We start from the raw sequence: 15,340 nt of genomic DNA, 5'->3' as shown, positions 1-15,340 counted from the left end.
GGGCAGGGCTGCAGGAGGGTGGCCTGCCCTGTACCCATCACTGGAAAATTCCATCCTTCTTCTGAGTCTCTTCCAGGCAGGCTTTGTGGAGACTGATGCGTTAACCTTTAATAGGACTAAAATGTTTTCCGTCAGTGACATTAATACTGCCAGAGTCTATCATGATTCATGAGAATCGGTGTCCCTTGGCAGATGATGCCTAGGAGATGGGATTCCCAACCACCTTTGTCTCCACCATCCACGGTCCACGAGTGTATCCACACTCCATCAGGACTTCCCTAATGGTCAGGCTATGAACAGAGAGGCTCCAATGAGAGCAGGCTGGGATTTTAAATGAGCTCCTGGGATAACTGAACCTGATCAATGGCTGAGGTGTTTCACCAAGTTCAGTAAGTCCTAATTCTCAGAGAAAGGCAGACAGCCATGACTGTGAGACCCAGGAAAACCATAAAAACCTAGGAGCATGTTTCTCCTCTCTATGGAAGAGCCACAGATCATATTAAGATGTGAAATGGCAGAGGGATGATGTGGGTGAGATCCTCATGTCTTCCAAGACAGGACCATGGTAGGCTACCACCAGGAGGGGATTTGGAGAGAGGGTGGGGAGGGGAGCTATGGTTCTTGGTATCAGCCAGGTCTCCAGACAATAGCTTCCAAACTTGGAAGAGGTGTGAGAAAGAGGGTGCCGTCAGATTCTGCTTAGAAAAGTATTAATAGAAACATAATGCATCCCAGTATTGGCTCAAGCCTTGTCTATCATGCATCATAAAGATTCTGAGAATAATAATCCGACCTCCAAAAACGTGTGGGAGGGGGAGAAAACACAGAATCTTGGCCATCTAGCTTCCTTCTGTTCAGTGACGCCTCCAGAATACAGAAAAGCAATGAAAACACTCAGAACCAACCTCAACTTCTGAATTTCAAAAACATGGAGTCCATCTCTTTCCTCTCAGCCATTCCCTAGAACAAGTAACTAACTCCTTTCCCTAAACCACTAAACATACTCTCCACCAAAGCACAACTGTGATGAACACTTCACAGGCCTTCCTAAAACCCGTGTGCTTTTTGACATTAATTCAGTCCCCTAAAAAAGGGGACAAGACAGAAAAAACCAAACTAAAACTCTTTCTTTAATGATTGGTTCTGAAGAGTTTTGATAGATTCTGTACAAAACCCAACAGTCAGGCTTTGCCATAAGAAGTACCAACTCTTGTTTTAAAGAAGCAACTTAAGAGTAATAGCCACACTGATGCAACACTACACTAAGGAAGGATAATGCACCCAGTAAAACTAGCGATTTTCCAATTGCTATTGCTACTGGAAACACTGATTATGCTAATTAAAGGGCAGAATAGTAAACACCCACTCTTTTGCATCCAATTAAGTGCTGAGATTGTTTCTCAGAAGTATCTGTAGAAAATAGCACTTTTGTTTATCATAGGTCCCAAATAAACAGAGTCAAGTGTGTGTGTGTCTGTGTCTGTGTCTGTGTGTCTGTGTGTACACATGCTCACACACACATTTCTCTCTGAAGCTCATTTCACAAAGCAGCATAAATCCTCAAATTCTTATGGGACCAAGTGAGAAAAATCATAGTTTCCTAAGACTACAGCTTGGAATACCTTTAAAGAAAGAGTATGTGTTGAGGGACTTCCCTGGTGGCGCAGTGGTTAAGCATCCACCTGCCAATGCAGGGCACACTGGTTCAATCCCTGGTCCGGGAGGATCCCACATGCCATGGAACAACTGGGTCCATGCGCCACAACTACTGAGCCTGTGCTCTAGAGCCCACGAGCCACAACTACTGAGCACACTTGCCACAACTACTGAAGCCCACGTGCCTAGAGCCCATGCCCCGCAATAAGAGAAGCCACCGCAATGAGAAGCCCACACACCTCAGCGAAGAGCAGCCCCCGCTCGCTGCAACTAGAGAAAGCCCACATGCAGCAGCGGAGACCCAACGCAGCCAAATAAATAAATAAAAAAAGAAAGAAAGAAAGAAAGAAACAATATGTGTTGAGAACATAGCACAAGAAAACAATTTCAAGTTGGGAACATCTGAGATTTAACATGCAAATACTTAACTGGATATGCAGGGCTGCCTAAGACCCTCACAATGTCAATGTCAGCTTATTCTAAATAATAAAATAGCCAGTCAAACTATGTTCTACAAAATGTTAGAAGCTTCATCCTTCCAGTCAATTCCACACTTGACAGCAAAGTCAATTTACATGGATGTTAAAGTACCATCGCTAAAAACTGAGAATTATGTCTAGTGCCAATCAGAAATGCAATAAATATTAGAGGATTTTCAAGTTAAAGCAACCATAGAAATTCTATTATCAGAAAGGAAAATGTGTTACCTGTAGAGGTTACAAATAAGATGCTAGAACCCAAAAGCGAAAGCATTTCTGTAACTATTTCCATAAGTTAATCAAGAGTGAGAATAGGATGGGTTTTCCACCCCTAAAAGGGGACATGATTCATGCATTCGTTCAACACACATTTAATCAGCAGTCAGCACTTACTCTGAGCCAGGCCTGTTCTAGGTCCCAGGAAAAGTACGTTCAACAAGATCAGCATAGCCCCTGATTTCCAAGAGCTCACATTCTAGAGGAGGGAACTAGATAGTAAAAAAGTAAGCAAATAAAGGTAATTTCAGGTTGGGGAAAGTGCTTTAGAGAAAATAAAACTGGATCTCAAAATAGGAAATTAATGCTGGAGGGCAGAGGGGACAATATTTCATCTACAGTTACGGATAGCAGAGCTTCTGGAACTTTGCAAAGTACTTAGTATTAAGACTTCTGTCTTAGGTCAAGCTTCCTAAAAGCAGAGCCTGAGGCAGGGATGTGGTGCTCATAATGTATTGAGGGAGAGTTCTCAGGAGATGGGAGTGAGGAAAACTGACAGGGCAGGAGGAGGATCTAAGAGAGACGTGGCCTCAGCTGGAGACCAGCTTCAGCCTGATCTCACGGAGAGCACTTGGAACATGAATTGCACCCCCAAGTCATCCCACCCTGAAGCCAGGGAGCTGGCTTTATGTCCTGACGTCAATCACTGGCCATGAGCTGCTGGGGATAGAGGAGCAGTATAGGATACCTGCCCAGGTGAGGCAGGATTTGGCCACTTGGCAAGGGAATTTTCCAGAACATGGGGGAACTGAGAGACATTAGCAACCACCCTCACAGAAATGGGTGTGGGTGCAGGCCCAGTAAGGGGATCTGGGTGCGGTACCAACAGCATCCCCTACAACTTCCAAATTTGTTTCCTGCTTCTTTCTCTCAAATGGTACATGGGAAGTTTTGGCATTACGCTTAGTTATACTTTTCTGCCCATTTTTAGACCAGATAGCCACAACCCAGGTGCCATTATGCCACAATTCTTCCCTGTAATTTAATCTCCATACCAAACTGACACCGTTACACCAGCACCCTCTCTTGGTTCTTTTAAAGCCAATGAACTTTACAGTGTTTTTCAGAACATCCAAATCTTGGGTGATACAAGAAGTGTCCCAGAACAGCCCTCAAGTTAATAACCAAGATGAAGGAAAATACTTGCTCCCCAAATAAGCAGGTCAGTCTTTCATGGAACCAGAAATCTATCAAGCTCATACTATGTGCCCAGTCCTGATTGAGGAGCTGCTTTACAACAGAAACTATTTAGTGAGATGGGTCCATCTTATTGTTAACTCGTTGGTGAGTGTACATAAAATAATTTTATTTTCCTAACAATTTTACCAAGCTTTGTCAAAATCTAGCTTTCTGCTGGGGAGTAAATCGCTTAATATTTTCATGACTTTGAAATCACTTGTGCTGTTAACACAGACTCATTTTTGGTCTTAAGACTCAGTTCGGCTCAGAGTAAATCCTTCATCTTGTAACCAAGTCAAAGCTCTGCTCCCCTGCATGCTCCCTACCCTCACCGTAAGCCCTCTGGTGGCCCCAGCAGCCTGGGGTAGAAGGAGTATGGTCTACTCCTCTCAGGCCCCCCACACCTCTTTCCCTGGTTTACCCACTGGTGACAAGGAGAGGGAAGAGATGGCAGCTCCTCCCATGATGGCTTGGTGGTAGGCCAGGGCCCTTTTCCTGTTGGCTGTAATCTACTGCCCTGTGTAGTTGCCCATGGCCTAACACAGAAGATAAAGGTCACTGGGCCCCACTGACAAGGGCTTCAGGGTCAAGCAGCAACCCCAGGCCCTGCCCGGGCCTTGTAAGACTCAGCTGCATTTCATGGCTGACCCACCCCATTCCTCTGACGTAAGGAATCCCATGCCCCATGCTGCAGCCATTTCTGCCATGACTGGAGGCTCCAATCTCATCTTCCTTCTGCAGACTCCAACCTTGGGGTCTACAGGCACATTTCAGATCCACCTTCAGGACCCCTCAGGAGACAGAAACTGGAGGAGATAATCATTGCCCCCCTCTTCGTCTGACCATGCGGTCTGGCCCATTGCTCTTTGTTCCTCTCCAGGAAACTAAAAGCTGAGCTCAATGAACACTAACTAACATGCTCCACATGCATTTAGTCCTCACAACCACCCCACGAGGTGGCATTAACATCCCCGTTTTACAGATGAGGAAACAGAGGTGGAGAGCATCTGAGTGACATGCGTCCAAGTGGGAGAGAAAAGATAAACCCAGGCAATCCAGCATCGAGCACACCTTTAACTGCCCTATTGTTGCCTCTGGGTTGGGCGTCAAGCCCAGTGGCTGAGCAGACATCTGCACAGGGAACAAGATGACAGTCTCCCCTTCATGCAAACACCCCCAAATTTCATAAACATTATACATGGGAACCAGTTAGGCAGATTCTCCCCTCTCCAATAGCCCCAGAGGAAATCCACAGATCTTATCTCATTGGCTCTGACTGGGACCTGGGCCCAAGGCTGAACCAATTGCTGTGGCCAGGGAATGCAGCATCCTCTGACTGGCCAGGCCAGAGCCACATCCTACCTCTGGAGCCTGATGTAGACCCAACACATCTTGCATGGAGCAAGAGTAGGGAGGAGAGCCACCAGGGGATGTCAGATGTTCCAAACCAGCAGACGGGGGAGGGGGTGCTGGGCAGGCAATCATAATAGCTGTCCACTGCACACACCAGGGAAGGCTTGTGGTGGCTTCTTAGGTCTAGAGGCAAAGAAAAGAGTGCCTACTATGGCCAAAACACAATGCCCAATACTTTATCTTAAAGTTACCTGGATTAACCCTCACAAAAATCCCATCAATTTTTTGGCATTTTACAGGTAGGAACACTGAACCACTAAGAGATTAAACTCACTCACCATCACCAACTTAGAAAGTGCCATTTTTCTTCCATTCTAAGGAACTGTTTTCTTCATTTTGCCATCCCAAATTGGAACGCATATGCCAGTCACTGGAGTGTCGTGGTTTCATAGGCAGCATTTTTCTTCGTAGGAGCACATAACATAACAGCAGGTCTCACAATTAACGGTGTTTTAGATTCCACGAGAGCCTGGTGATGCCAGGAACGAAGCCCAATCCTGTCTGACTCTGAAGCCACATGTTTTCCATGCCTTTGGACTGGGGCAGGGATGCTGACACGTTGGACTTTGCACATTATGAGAAAGATAGGAGAAATGGCCCTGACAGACTTTTCTTCTTGCACTTGCAGGGGAGGAAAACAGCGTCATTCCACTATCCCGGGGGAGGCGCCAAGTACAAAGGGGAGGCCATCCAGCGGTCCCTGGTGGAGCCGTACACCGACCCGGATAGCAACGAGACGGAGTGGAGGGAGAACATCGATACCGTCATGAACTGGTTCAGTAAGGAAGACTTTGACTTCGTGACTCTACTACGGAGAGCCGGATAACGTGGGATGCCGCTTTGGGCCTGAGACAGAGAACAGGAGGGTGATGACTCAGCAGATCGACAGAACCATCGGGTACCTGTTGGAAGCCATTGAGAGGCACAGCTTGACTGAGCACCTCAATGTCATCATCACATCTAACCACGGCCTGACCACTTTGAAAAAGAAGCCCAAAGTCACTGAGATCCTCCTGACCAACTACATCAGCTTCAGGGACTTGGTCAAGTTTGATATTGTGGACTATGGCAGCTTTGGGATGCTCCTGCCCAAACCAGGGCAAGAGGAAGCCGTTTACCAAGCGCTGAAAAATGCACACCTTCACCTCAATGTCTACAAGAGGGAGGAATTTCCAGAACACTTCCATTTTGCCAAACACGAGCGGGTCTTGCCAATCGTGATGTATGCTGACTCTGGTTATAACATAAGTGGGGTGAGTAGATTCTAAAATGAAAAAATTCCATCTTGAATTTGGAAGGCAGTCACTAGGGAAGGACCGTTCTGAAAAAAATTAAAACATAAGTGCATGCATGATGAGTTGCAACCCACTGTTTTCCAAGTGTTCCCCACCCCCCACCCCACATCCCAGACAACCCATCCCGTCCCACGTTACCATTATGCAATGATAATGACACACATCCCTGACCAAGGTTAAGTGCCCAGAGCTATGTTAAAAATTTAACATGAGCTATTTCATTTTTGTCTTCCCAACAACCCTAAAGATAGGTACTCTTATCTCCCCATTTTAACGAGGAAGAAACTAAAGCTAGAGAGAAGTGATTTGGGATTAGAAGTGTAAGGCTGATGTCTGCACCCAAGCCTATGTGTTTGATCATTATGCACAGATCACCAGGAGACTGACCCAAAAAAACACCTTCTGGTTCCCATTTGCATATATCCAGAAAAAGGCAATCCTGTTCACTTAAAAATTTATACACAGATGCCCATAGCAGCATTATTCATAATAAACAAAAGGTGGAAACAACCCAAATGCCCATCAACTGATGAATGCGTAAACAAATTACGGTCTATCCATACAGTGGAATATTATGTAACAATTAAAAGGAAACCAAGTACGATACATGTTATAATTTGAATGAACCTTGAGAACATTATGCTCAGTGAAAGAAGTCAGATGCAAAAGACCACATATTGTATGATTCCATTTAAATGAAATGTCCAGAACACACAAATCTATAGACACAGGGCATAGACTGGTGTTTGTCTAGGGCCGGGGGAAGTTGGAGGGAATGGGGAGTAACGGCTGAAGGGTACAGGCTTTCTTTTTGGGGTGATTTAAGTGTTCTAAAATTGGTTGTGATGATAGTTTCACAACTCTGTGAATACACCAGAAATCACTGAATTGTATACTTTAAATGGGTATATTGCATTGTTTATGAATTATATCTCAACAAAGCCATTATGAAAAAAATAAGCAAGCCTAAAGAAGAAAGTACCAAAATCAATGCTAATTGTGAGACATAAGTGAGGTCTTTTTTTTTTTTTAACTACTAACCAATAATTCATGGCAGAACAAAGTTTAGGTGATGTTTAAACATCACATGACAGAAGACCATCCCAGGTACAGCTTGAAGAATCCTGTTTAAGGCTATGAACAGGAGTCAAACATTATGTTTGCAATCTGTATACTCAGCTTGCTACAAGTCCAGAGTATAACAGGCATGGGAAAACTCATAAGCTTATTGTTTATTGTTAGTGGAAACATTCACAGTAAAATGCAACACTTTATTGGTATTTTGTAATCCTTCAAGTGGCCTGGAGCTAAGGCCTTGCCAAGAAAAGATTCCATAGCCACTGGCCTCTTTTTAAACCTGGTTCATGATGTAACAGGTTGAGAGGGATGTTAAGACATTTAATCAAACAGTCATATTCCCAGAGTGACCAACCATTTAATCTGAGGGACAGGATGCTGTGATGAGTTTAATCTTCCAGAAAACTGACCATTAGACAGAAAATCCTTTGGATCTCAATGCTCTCGTTAAATCCACTTCTCAGATTCCCACCCACCTGCCTGCCTTGATGGGCGTGACTCTTCTCACTTCAGGACTGAGGAGCTTGCAAAGCACATGAGGCCATCACTGGAGGGCACTTAACAGTTCTTAACAGGCTGCTCCATGGCCTCAAAGGCCGTTGGACCAGTTCCTTTAGACAGGTGAGGGAGCCTAAGCTGAACAGACAAGCACTTTCTATATTGAACAAGCCAACTAGGAGACCAACTTTTCAATATACAGAGCATCACATGTCTTACATGCCAGAATATATGCTGGTCCTAAGAAAATATAAACAGTGCTGTGCTGTGACTGATGTTACCTAGTCATTTGAAAAGGAGGACAGACAAAAACCTACCCAGCATTCATTAAGCAATTACCTACAGTCCTTACTCCCTCCTCTCTAATCCTCTCCCCGACCCCAAAATGATATAGATAGATGCACTTTTGTGCCTTAAGAAACATACCTGGCTCTAGAACCAGTCTGGGTTCAGAAACCTGCTCCAACACTGGCTACTACATGACTCAGGGCAGTTTCCTCATCTGTAAAATGGGGATGATAATGATAGTGCCCTCACTTTATAAAGCATTCAGAACAATTCACAGTACACAGTAAGCCCTCTATGTTTAAGCCTATTATAACTGTCAGTATTACTATCTTAATGCTGTTTCTAATGGGTATGTTTTTCTTTATTCTCTTCCTTAAAGATCTTCCATTCCTTCCTCTCTCTGCCACTGCAGACAGCAGTGTCCTTCCTTGTCATTTAAGTTTTCAAAGATTTCCTGGATCCAACAAACATGACATTAACTAAAGGGCAGTTTTCTTTCAGGGGACTGGAATCTAAAATGGCTCTTTTGTTATTATTATTTTTTAGCAAATTATATTTCAGCAAAGGAGATCATGGCTTTGATAATGTCTACATGGACATGAAGATCATATTCAGAGCTTTTGGGCCAGACCTCAAGAAGAATCACCTGGCTGAGCCTTTTGACAGCATCCACATCTACCCCCTCATGTGTAAGCTCCTGGGGGTTACCCCTGTGCCCCACAACGGCTCCCTGGCAGTCACCCAGGAAATGCTTATAGATGCTTATGACCAGCAGCCAGGTAAGATAAAAAAGCCACCACTAAGAGATTGGTAGTGTGTCCTGAGACAGAAAAGATTCAAAAGGGGGTTTCCTGAATGGGGGAAAAGTCAAGCAGAATAATCCTGTTTCCTGGCAGCTTCAGTGCCCCCAGCACAAGATTATCATCAGCAGCTCTGAACAGGTAGCAGAAGTAGGAAATCCCTCACTGTGTTGGTGACATTTTATATAGTGCCTTTGGGGCAAAAAGGAAGGCTCTCCATAGAGGAAGTCAGGCGATAATCCTTCTGAGCCTCAGCAAGCATTTGTAGTCTGCCCCCAGATGCCCCTTGTAGATTCTGAATAGCAGCCTTCCTTCAGCAACTCTGTGCATGCGGGTGCCTGGAGGAAAGCTGCTCACAGGGGAGAAACGAAGCCTTAGCACTCTACTCATGGCTAAAGAGAGGGGCAGGGGTTCCTGTAAATGAGGTTGCGAATTCTGAAGACTTCAAAATCCTAAATCTGGGTGACATAAAGGAAGAAAGGAAGCATCTCTGGGAATTCATTTGTTTACAAACACTGGCCAGCTTTTCTTCTGCGGGGAGAGACTTAGAACACTGCCGGATGATTTATCAAATGCTTAGAGCAACCACACTTAATTGAAATGGAGTACAAAGAACAGCTTCCTGCACCCTTTTCCTTCCTTCCAAGCCACTGCCCACAATCTTCTTGTGAATTTACTGGAAGCAGGCTGTTTTGCAGAAAACTAAGTGAATGAATGCCAATTCTCTAAGTTATGAGAAATTTTTTTTTAAGTTTTAGAGTTTTGCTACAACTCTTTGGCCCCTACCGCCTGTCCCATAGTCCTGGGAGCCTGAGGTAAGGTGTGTTTGACCACCAGTTACTGATAAGCAGGATATCCCACCAACTGATTTTCAGCGAATTGGCTTTTGGCAAAGTGGTCACTAGGCAAATGGGTCATTTGGCGAAGAGGTTGTTTAGTAAATCGGCTTTCAACGACTTGCCCTAAGAGATTTCTCTACAGTGAGCACTTTCTTGGGTTAAATGTACATTTTGTTTCCATAATTAATATTCACTAGCAACTCGATGGGAAACTTCCCAGGGACCCAGGAGCAGCCTCTTAATCAGATCATTTAAAACCACCTGATTTTTTATTAACAGGAGCGGACATGCAGAGGGCATCTGCTCTCCAAAACACAGCGATTGGTCTCGGGATTGTCGCAGGAGTTCTTGTGGTTCTGTTTGTTGCTGGTGTGACATTCACGGCCTTTGGTTGGAAAAGAAGTGAGTAGTCTCTGCGGGTTTTCTGTGGTTGATCAGTGCACATAGTAATAATCCATTTCAACCACTTCCTGAGTGCCTAGGGGTCCAGCACTTTGACAACCCAGTAACCAGGGACATCCTCGTGGGCTTGCATCCTGGACAGTCGTACAGGGCCCAGGACACAGAACAGCCCCCAGCTTGGTCTGATCTCGAAAATCTTGATTTTTTTAACAAAGGCCCCATTTTCATTTTGCACTGGGCCCCAAACATTATGTTCCGGTTGCATGCGTTTCCCAGGGCTGCTGTAACAAAATAACACACACTGCGTGGCTTATAACAACAGAAATTTGTTGTTTCACAGAACTGGAGGCTAGAAGTCTGAGATCAAGGTATGCACATGATCCCTCTGAAATCTGTAGGGGAGAATCCTTCCTCGTTTCTCCTAGCTTCTGGTGGTTGCCAGCGATCCTCAGCATTCCTTGGCTTGTAGACACAATCTCTGCCTCCACCGTCACACGGCCAACTTCTCCCTGTGTCTCTGTCTTCACATGGTGTTCTCTCCTCTTATAAGGACACCAGTCATGGGATTTACGGCCCCCTGTATTCCAGTATGACCTCCTCCCATCTTAATAATACCTGCAGAGACCTTATTTCCAAATAAGGTCACACTCCTATGTACCCAGGGTCAGGACTTCCAACATATCCTTTTGGGGGAACACAATTCAACCCATAACACTGGTCCTGCCACCAACCAAAGCATTCTATGGACCTGTTGCACCTCCTTCTACATTTCCATAGTTATATCAGGAGATTGAGCTACCCGCAACCCTTATTACACCCAATCCTGACCATTCCTCTACGTTCAAAGAGTCCCTGACTCAACAGCACGGGGGCCTCCTGAACATTGTAAACAGCCTAAGGAAAGTCAGAACTTTACTTAACCTTAACTCCATTACAAAGCCCACATTTAACGTAATTTATATTTGAACTATAAAATTTTCCTATAAGTTAAAACATGACCTATAAAGGTCTCTACACCCTGAAGCAACATTTTAGAAAGAAATCAGTTGGTCTTTTTCTACAGAAACCATTAGCCATAGGAGAGATAAAGGAAAAACCTCAAGGTACTGATTGAATGGCCAGTCCCACAGCATAATTTCTAGAAGGCAACCATTCCATACAGTTAAAATGCATTAGCTGGGCTTCCCTGGGGGCACAGTGGTTAGGAATCTGCCTGCCAATGCAGGGCACACGGGTTCTATCCCTGGTCCAGGAAGATCCCACATTCCGCGGAGCAACTAAGCCGGTGCGCCACAATTACCGAGCCTGCGCTCAAGAGCCCATGAGCCACAACTACTGAAACCCGCGCGCCTAGAGCCTGTGCTCCGCAACAAGAGAAGCCACCGCAATGAGAAGCCCGCACACCGCAACAAAGAGTAGCCCTCGCTCGCCACAACCAGAGAAAAAGCCAGAGCACAGCAAAGACCCAACGCAACCAAAAATAAAATAAATAAATTAAAAAAAAAAAATGCATTAGCTTTTTATCATCATCATTAAAGAAAGCCTCAAACCCAAAGGGTGAATCTTTACTATAACATGTGCACATACACATCTCCTCTGCCACTGACAGGACTGATTGGGTATACCCTAATGCTTCTTTAAACATCAACACCACCAGGAATTTTCACTTTTTATGTTAAACAGCAGTCCTAATCTTCACTTACACCTGAACACACCACACCTGTGAGGTCCATGGGACATTACAAATCCCTTCAGTGCCTTGATCCTTCCAAGTTCAGATCTGAGATGTATTACCTATGATCTTTGTCCCCACACCAAGAGCCCACACACAAAGATAAAGGTGTCTTCTGTGTGCAGGTCAGTGGTGTGGCCCACTCAGGGTTCTTCCCCAATCTGCTAGCCATCTATGGCATCAGGAAGGCTGGACCAGCCTAGATTTATTAATATCTTAGTATAACATCATACAGTATCACTTACTCTGGTGTTAACTGTGCATGCCCTTTTGCTCCTCAGAGAAAAGGTAATTAATAGCTATTATGTGTGTTAATAGAAAGTGTGGTATTTATGAGTTTAACTGACCCATTCCTCTTGGTGTTCACTGTCTACTGCAGGCAGAAAGCTGATCAAAACAGCACAGGTGAACCAGTACGCCTGACCAAGCTCTGACATCGCTCCTTCAGGACAAGATGCAACCATATCATACGTCAGGTGTTTCTACCCCAGGACGCTGTGACTCAAAGGATTTATGCAACATCTCAGACCCAGAAACCTTTAATTCCATGTAAAAACACAGCAATAACCACAGTCCACCCTCTTTATTTAAATCAAGTGTTGATGGAATAAAACAATTTTTGTGTCAGATGCTGTGCTCACGTGGTTCTAGTGGGAGAAGAACAGATATAAGAGAATAAATGCATTCAACTAGAATTAATTCTCCTCTCTCGTTCTCACAGCTGAGCAGGGCTCAAGTGTTTCTCATCTGAAAGGGGTAATAAGATTTCATCTGTCCCCCTCATCTACCTTGTGCAAGCACATTTAACAAATTAGCTCCCAAGACACTTCCAAATGGAGTTTTATGAGAGATTTGTGAAGGTAAATGTATTAGACTTTGAACACAGTTCAAACTCCAGAGGCAGCACCAGTGCCTTTCACTGTTCTGCTTTTCACTCAAGACATAATAAGGTCAAATGAAAGTAAATTTTTTTCTTTTCTTCCCCATCCCCACCTCTGTACCATTCTTACTCTTCTTCCGGATTCCTTTCCCTGCAAAGTCAAAGCTACTACTCTAAGCCCTCATAGTCACATGTGCTCACCAGCGCGGTACATATTGCCATTGTACTTCTTTATTTGTTTGTGTGATAATTAGTTCAATACCTACTTCCCGCACGAGACCCTGAGGCCCTGGAGAGCAGGAACCACTCCTGGTTCTTCTCACTGTTGCATCCTCAATGCCTGATAGTGCCAGGCACATAGTTGGTGCTTAGTAAGTATTTAGTGAACGGAAGACTCTATGGGTTAGAAACAGACCCTAACTGGGGTCTGGGGCTGGGGGATCAGGGGCTCCTACCTTGTGTTGGAAGACGTCATTGAGGTCAATGAAATCGAGGGTAATCATTGTTAAATCCATCACACCTGTAGCCTGCCTTCACCGCTCAAGCTCGCTTTAGTTTTTGCTATAAAAGACTGGCAGGTCCTCTAAGCCTAACCAATAAGATGTAGCCTAAACAATCAGATGTAGCCTAAACAATCAGATGGAGCCTAAACAATAAGATGGAGCCTAAACAATAAGATGGAGCCTAAACAATAAGATGTTTGCCCAAGTTGTTTTCCAGGAACTTGGAATCAGCTCTCTCTAGTTCAAGCTGGTTAAGACTGGTTAGCACCACCGACCCTCCAACTGGGCATGCGCGAGTGTCCGTTCGTTGACCTTTTGACGTCAGCGGGCCAAAAACCCCACCCTCAGAACCCGCTAACCATTTTCTGGACAAGCGTCCCATGAAGATGCCTGTAGCTCAGCTGCACCTGCGTGAAACGACCATTACCTCACATTCTTCCTATTTCCAATCACCTTACCCCACGCCCTCCCCGTCCTAGACGACCCTGCTTCTTTAGCCCATAAATACCCCAGCCCCTCAGCCACAGGGAAGCAGGTTTGAGATTTTTCTCGTCTCCTCACGTGGCTGCCTTGTGAATAACCCTTTCTCGGCTGCAAACTTCGGCGCCTCAGCGTCTGGCTTGCTGCGCCTCTGGCAAACGAAACTGTTGGGTAACAAGGTGACCGCCGGTTGACCCTCCGAGCTGGTCCCGGTCAACCAGCGTCTCCTCACCCCACCCCGCCCTCAGAAGTACATTCTGCCCCCTGTTCCCACAACAGAAGCTGTTTCAAGAATGCAGCCTGGGGAATTCCCTGGCAGTCCCGTGGTTTGGGCTTGGCTCTTTCACTGCTGGGCCGTGGGTTCAATCCCTGGTGGGAGAACTAAGATCCTGCATGCCACACAGCTCGGCCAAAAAGAAAGAAAAAAAAAAAAAATTCAGCCTTGAGAGCAGTGTTCTGTGGAGATACTGGACTGTGTACTGACTGGACTCCGTTAAGGCCTCGCTATAAACTGTTAAGCTTCTGGCAGGAGGGTGTGCAGAGGCAGGACGTCATTGAGGTCAATGAAATCGAGGGTAATCATTGTTAAATCCATCACACCTGTTGCCTGCCTTCACCGCTCAAGCTCGCTTTAGTTTTTGCTATAAAAGACTGGCAGGTCCTCTAAGCCTAAACAATAAGATGTAGCCTAAACAATAAGATGTAGCCTAAACAATCAGATGGAGCCTAAACAATAAGATGTTTGCCCAAGTTGTTTTCCAGGAACTTGGAATCAGCTGTCTCTAGTTCAAGCTGGTTAAGACTGGTTAGGACCACCGACGACCGATCTATTCACCTTGCGGTGCCCACGACATGCCTCGTAAGTTCCCTCACTTATTAAAACTGCCACCTACCAACCTGGAGGGACCTGCTGCTTTCTTCGGTCTCTCCTTGCCCCCGTGTACGCGGCAGTGTGCCAACCAACACCTTTGCCTCGGTGCCTTTTACCAAGGCGAGAAAAGTCTGCGAAAGCGTGAGCCCACCGGCCCACAGACCTGAGGAGACCCCCGCACCCGAGGCTGAGCTTGAGGGCGCAGTCCCAGAGGGGTCGGGGGAGGGCTAGGATTAAGCCCAAGGGACGACGCGTCTGCCCAGAGGGCCCCTGCCAAAATAGACCCTCGAGAAGGCGCTGGAACAGCGAGAATGGTTACCTGGCCCTTGGCCTGACTGGGAGCCTTCGCTGCCTCGCCCGGCGGAACCTGGCGCCAAACCCTGACTCCGCCCCACCGAAGCCCTGGCCCCGCCCCTTCCGACCCTGGCCCCGCCTCCCGGGCCCCAAATCTGCCCCAGAGCCCGCTTTCAGGGCCCGCCTCCAATTTTCCCAAGTCCCGCCTCCCAGGACCCCTGCAACTCCTCGACCCACCCCCACCCCCCCCACCCCCGCCCACCTCCGCAAGCACCTCCGGCTGGCACCGCCTCCTGAACCCCGGCTCCCTCCCTAAGCCCCGCCTCCCAGGACCCGAGCGGCGCCTGGCCCCGCCCCAAGCCCCACCCCGGCTCCGCG

The 15,340-nt window shown here is 46.2% G+C and overlaps 1 long non-coding RNA gene across 2 annotated transcripts in view; it reads right to left on the bottom strand.

The window, feature by feature from the left end:
- Positions 1-15,048, bottom strand: part of LOC132349979 (uncharacterized) — a 40,595-nt gene extending 25,547 nt beyond the window's left edge. For both annotated transcript variants that reach the window (XR_009497780.1, XR_009497781.1), the window contains exons 1-2: positions 14,988-15,048; positions 5,282-6,324 (exon numbers count right to left, since the gene is read on the bottom strand). This is a non-coding gene — a long non-coding RNA (uncharacterized LOC132349979). The remainder of the gene's footprint in view (positions 1-5,281; positions 6,325-14,987) is intronic.
- Between the last annotated feature and the right edge of the window lie 292 nt (positions 15,049-15,340).

The sequence above is a fragment of the Balaenoptera ricei genome, chromosome 15 (genome assembly GCF_028023285.1).
Source record: "Balaenoptera ricei isolate mBalRic1 chromosome 15, mBalRic1.hap2, whole genome shotgun sequence".
Taxonomy (NCBI): Eukaryota; Metazoa; Chordata; class Mammalia; order Artiodactyla; family Balaenopteridae; genus Balaenoptera; species Balaenoptera ricei.
Note: the sequence above shows the minus strand (reverse complement) of the source record. Positions and strands in the feature narration are given on the sequence as shown.